Consider the following 6,256-nt stretch of genomic DNA (forward strand, 5'->3'; position numbering starts at 1 on the left):
AATTTTCTGAGATTTAAAATATTTATAGGTGAAACAGTTTAAAAAAATGATTAAGAGTTAGGTTCTGTTACCATACTTTTTAGTTTATTATTTCCTGATTGTTGGATTTATATCAACTTAACATCTCATATCTCTCATTTGAGAAAGAATAAAGACAGCTAGTCTTTCTTCATAGGACCATTATGTCAAGATGACATTTGTAGAGTTCTTTGCCCTAGGAAATTTACTAGGGTTTCAATGCATAGTATCTAAGACTGCCATTATATTAATATTTTTAATTATTATTAATGATAAAATACTTTTTAAGCTGCATATATATTTTTAATTTAGTTATTATTTTGTTGGGTTAAAATTGTAATTGTATAAATAAGCTAAGTTCAGTATCTTTATACATATAAATAATATTGGATCAAATCCAACACCTATTTATATATACATCCACGTCTATTATTCTCTCTTTTCCAAGTTTCATATCAACATATGTGTATGGCGCTAATCTATATAATATCTATATTAGAGAGCACATAAAGTTTTTGCCATTCTGATTCTATTTTGTTTCACCTGGTAAAATACCTTCTTTTATTTTGTCTGTATATTTTGATACAAATGTGGTGTTTCATTATTTTATGGTTAAATAATATTCTATTATGGTTACACAGCATATTTTATTTATCCGATCATGTAATTTGTTTTGATCAATTATATCCCTAGTTTCTTCCCTATTTCTCCAGAACTAATTTTCCTCAGTTTTCTGTATTTTATTTTACTAATTATTTTATTTATTTACATTCCAAATGTTGCTGCCCTTCCTGGTCCCCTCCATGTGTTCTTCAACATCCCCCATCTTCCCTTTGCTTCTCAAAGGGTATAATCCTGCCCACCTACCTACTCTTACCTCATCCCATTAGCATACCAATTCCATGAGGTATCAAACTTCTTCAGTATTAGGCTCATCTTTCCCACCATACAAGACAGTTCTCTGTTACATCTGTAGCAGAGGCCATGAACAAGCCCATGAATACTTTTGGGCTAGTGACTTAGCCTTAGGGAAATCTGAGGGTGTCTGGGTTAGTTGACACTGTTGTTCTTCCTATGGGGTTACAATCCCCTTTAGCTCCTTCAGTCCTTCCCCTAATTCTTCCATAGGAGTCCCTGACCTCAGTTCAATGGTTGGCTCTAAGTATCTTCATCTGTCTCAGGCAGCTGCTCATAGAGCCTCTCAGAGGACAGTCATGCTAGACTCTTGTTTGCAAACTCAACATGGCATTAGTAATAGTGTCAGGATTTGGTGTCTGCACGTAGGATGGATCCCATGGGCTGGTCTCTGGATGACCTTTCCTTCAGTATCTGCTACATTTTTGTTCCTGCATTTCCTGTGTCCTTGGTTACAGCACAGTTCCTGGGAGAAAGGCAGGCTATAGGATCAAGTTTGGTGACTTTTGGCTAGTAATATCCACTGTATGTTTGTATGTGTTTATATATTTATATTTGTAGACTAGAGCTTGAAGTCTCCAAATATAAAGAAATGATGAGGAGAGGGTAATGCCATGTGATGGCTAATCTTGGTTGTCAGTGTCAGTACATTTGAAAGTAGTTAAAACTCAAGCAGCTGGCTACAACTATGAATAATTTTCTTTGGCTGGATTATTTGATGTCAGAAGAACCATCCTACACCTGGGCTACAAAATCTGATGACGTCACACATAGGACATGGAAGAAGAGGCTTTTGCTTTCTAGCTGCTTGCTCTCACTCTCACTGGCAAGCTCATTTATATTGAACCATTCCTTCACCGCTATTCAAACATATTCCTTTAGGATTCCAATATCAACAGAAAACTGGCTTTTCTCTAGGACTGTTGGAAAATCCAGTGTCATGAACTGAACAATTACAGAATTCCTGGCTTTCCTGCCAGAAAACAGCCACTGCTGAACTACTTGGAACACAGCCTGTAAACCACTCAAAGAAATCTATTACTTTTGTTCCTTAGAGAATCTTGTCTAATACACATTGCAGTGTCAGGAGTATTTCTAGGGAAATAGGAGAGTAAGGTTAAGTTTTTTTAAGTAAGGAGCTGGCTTGGCAATTTTCCAACACATACAATTGCGGGGGACTCTCTTGGTAATATGAAGATAGCTGAATGTACATGGACAGAAATGCCTGATTGGTTTGCATCATGAAATAGAGAATTCAGGAACTTGTATTTAGGACTCTTGGTAATTTGTGGAAAAATAAGTAAAACAGTGATGCAGACTGCTTGCTTCTAGCATTTCTGACAAAGGAAAGGAATAGATTAGTGATAAAATTAACCAACTTCTACAATAATAGGATACAATGTCAAAAGAAAAGAATAAGTTGTGATATAATTGAGTGATCCTTATGAGGATGTTCCTCTACCCCCTCACCCACTCCTTCATTTCTTCATTTGATTAATTTCTTCAACTACAAAATGGGAATAGTAAAAATCTGATTGGGTTTCTATGAATGTTGTCTATAGGTGTGAAGCCTGAGCCAGTTTCTGAGACAGGGCACATGCTGTCCAGAGTAGCTGTTATTCTCTTATTATTACCCTTACTTTGTCACTTCTCTTATCATTTCCTAGTGTTCTAGGTTCTGCTACTAGCATACCTTTGTGTTCAAGGTTCTCTTTGCATCTGAGTTACTGAATCATAGCCTTGGATCAAGCAGGCTTTGAGTCCAGTCTCAGTGATGAGTCTGATTCTGTGCAGCATTAGTCACACTAGTTAGCCTTTTAAACTAAGCCACAATATAAAACAGGTCACTCTTTCACTGGTTGTGAATACTTTGCATGCCATTCCTTAGTTTCTTGGATTCACATCCAGGTAGATTCTTACTGGTTTCTGCAGGTGTTTTTCATAGAGTCCTCTAGTACTATCTAAAATGATGGACAAAAAGTAGTTATAACACTGTTTATGAAGTCATATACAAGGATTTTTAATGAGCTTAAAAATACAGTTTTCAGGTATCAGTTATACTACTTGCAGTAGCAATAATGAAGAGGTAGGAAGCCAAGTTGAGGGAAGTAGATCTCATCACATTCAAAGCCAAGAGGATGTACGTTACGGCTTGGTATCTTTCTGGTATCTCCACCACCACAGGCCACCTTCAGCAAGGAAGCCAGTCATAGAAAATGGCATCAAGGATGTTGTCATTGTAGGAGTTAAATGTGAAAGCTGTCTTGGTAATGATTAAATAGTTAAGAAAACCACCTATGTAAGATGCTCTAACAATAACATCAATAAAAAAAACAAAACAAGACAAAAAACAAACAAATAAAAAAAAAACATGCACATGGTTTTAAAGATCAGCCTGAGAATGAACCGTTGATGTGGCAACACAGCAATCACAAGCTTTGCAAACAACACGAATTATTCATTATAACCCATCCTAGTAGGGAAGGACTGAGTAACACACCTAGCACAGGAGATGTTCTGTCGTCATAGCTCCAAATTACTAAAATCTTTGGAGTGTAGACATGAGAAAAACAGAGATTTAGGAAAGACATCACTCTCTGCTTGGGTGTATAGGTCCAGGAAACACTAGATCAACAGGTTGAGGAAGGTATTTTCCATTTACCCAGCAGGAACCTGAGGAACAAGATGACATGTTTTACAGGTTATGAATCCCAACAGAATAAAGCTAGTAACGTGCTGAGTGTGTTTTGACTATATAAGGGACAGCATGACATGATTTCCTACACTGGAACAGAGCATGTACAGCCTAGGCTTCCATGAGTATTGATGGTTACTGTGGGCATACGGCTTGTTTCTACAAGAGTGTACATATTTTCATGTTCCTCCTTCAAGGAATGTCTGTGAGTTCAGAGTTGAGCGTGTGTCTAAAGGCTGTAGAAAAGAACACTGAAACCATGAGTTTGAAAATATATAATTTCTCAATTATAAAATATAAAGATGAATGAAGCTCCTTATACAATATAAGAATTGGTCTAAAGGAACAGTGGCAGCTGCAATATGAGCCAGCTTGTCAGAAAGATACAAAGGAAAGAGGTAAAGAGAATTAAGAACTGGTGATTACAGGGCAAGGTTCAACTCAGCTAATACAAGGCAGGCAGATTCTTTTGTGATGTTAAAAAAATACAATGCTTGCAGTCTCTTCCTAAGAGTCAAGGGTGTAAGGTTGTGGAATGCCTATTTGTGGGATGGTCAAGAGGGAAACTGAATAATTGAGTTGCTATATAAATAAAAAACAAGTAGGATTTTTGGTCTGCTTGAGAGGAGATAGCAGAAAGTGACACTTTCTAGAATTTTTTCTACTGAGATCTCTGAAGGGCAAAGCTCTTCAAGAACTTTTTTCTTTCTTTTTTTTTTTTTCCTTGGGAATCTAGAACTTTTTTTTTCCCTTTTAATCTTTTTTTTTTCTTTTACACTCCAGATTTTATTCCCCTCTCGGTCCACCCTCTGACTGTTCCACATCCCGTTTATCCTCCTTGAATGCTCTTTCCACAAGGATGTCCCCATCCCCCCAAACTCCACTGCCCCAGACCTCTAAACTCCCTGGGACCTCCAGATTCTTGAGGGTTAGCTGTGTCTTTGACTGAACCGAGACCCAGCAGTCCTCTGCTGTACATGTGTTGTGGGCCTCATATCAGCTGGTGTATGCTGCCTGGTTGGTGATCCAGTGTCTGAGAGATCTCAGGGGTCCAGGTTAATTGAGACTGCTGGTCCTCCTATAGGAACGCCCTCCTCCTCGGCTTCCTCCAGCTTTTCCCTAATTCAGTCAGAGGGGTCAGCAGCTTCTGTTCATTGGTTGTGTAGCTGCATCTGACTCCTTCAGCTGCTTGTTCTGTGTTTTGGAGAGCAGTCATGATAGGTCCTTTTTTGTGAGCACACCATAGCCTCAGTAACAGTGTCAGGCTTTGGGGCCTCCCCTTGAGCTGGATTCCACTTTGGGCCTGTCACTGGACCTTCTTTTCCTCAGGCTCTTCTCCATTTCCATCACTGTAGTTCCTCCAGACAGGAAAAATTATGGGTCCATTTCTCTCATGAAGCCCTGTCTTTCTGCTAGAGGCATTCTCTACAAGTTCACTCTCACCACTGTAGAACATTTCATTTAAGGTCCCTCCCTTTGAGTTCAGAGAGTTTCTCATCTCCCAGGTCTCTGTCTCTGGTACATTCTGGAGGGTTCACCCACTTCCCCAACCTCCTAACAGGAATTCTGACATTGGTTGGAAATCCCAAGAATTAAAGAGCAGCTATTCAGAGAGAGAGAGAGAGAGAGAGAGAGAGAGAGAGAGGCACATTGCTGCGAGAAAAATTCCTCTTTTAAAACTTTTCTAGAAAACCTAAGAATTTTTCTATAGCAGCTTTTCTGAAAACATCCACGAACTACCCAGAAAGCTTGTAAAATTTGTTTCTAGCAAGAAATAGTTGTTTCAAGTAGAGAAAGGCTGGAGGAGAGAGAGAGAGAGAGAGAGAGAGAAAGGCTGCCTTAAGTAAAAAGGCCAAAGCATATTACAGAGCCATGAGCTATCTAGAGAGAACTGCCTGTGAGCCATCTCAAGCACAACTCAGGCTGTCAGATTGTAGCCCAACATTTGACTTAGAGTCATTTGTTTTGCTGCTCCCAGATACCCCTACAATCAGAAACCCTCTTCCAACTGAGGTTGATCCTTAGTAACTGTGTGATTACCCCTCTTCATGGCTATAGAAATTCTTACATTGAGAGACGATAAGAGAACTCAGCTTCATTTTCTTCAGCATAAACAGAATATACATTAAAATTCTCCAATAAACTGATATAGGCTAACAGAATGGATGTGAAAACAGGATCCATTATTCTGCTGCATTCAAGAATTCTACCTTGACAATAAAGAAGGACATTATCTCAGAGTAAAGGGCTGGAAAAATTTTGTCTAAGCAGAGGGATCCAAAAAGTAGTGATTCTAATTTCTAACAAATTGACTTTCAACCAAAATTAATAATATGAGACAGAGAACAGGATTACATATTCATCAAAGGAAAAATATACCAAGAGGATATCTCAATTCTGAAAATCTATGCCATAAACACAAGGGCATCCATATTTGTAAAATTTAAACCACATAATGAACCTTTTGCATAAATAGTGGGACTTCTATACCCCACTCTGATCAATTGATAGATCATCCAGACAACGACTAAACAGAGAAATAATGAAACTCACCAATGTTATGAATCAGATTAATCTAACAAACATCTACAGAATATTTCACCCAAACACAAAAGAATATACTTTCTT

The sequence above is a fragment of the Rattus rattus genome, chromosome 5 (assembly GCF_011064425.1).
Source record: "Rattus rattus isolate New Zealand chromosome 5, Rrattus_CSIRO_v1, whole genome shotgun sequence".
Classification (NCBI taxonomy): domain Eukaryota; kingdom Metazoa; phylum Chordata; class Mammalia; order Rodentia; family Muridae; genus Rattus; species Rattus rattus.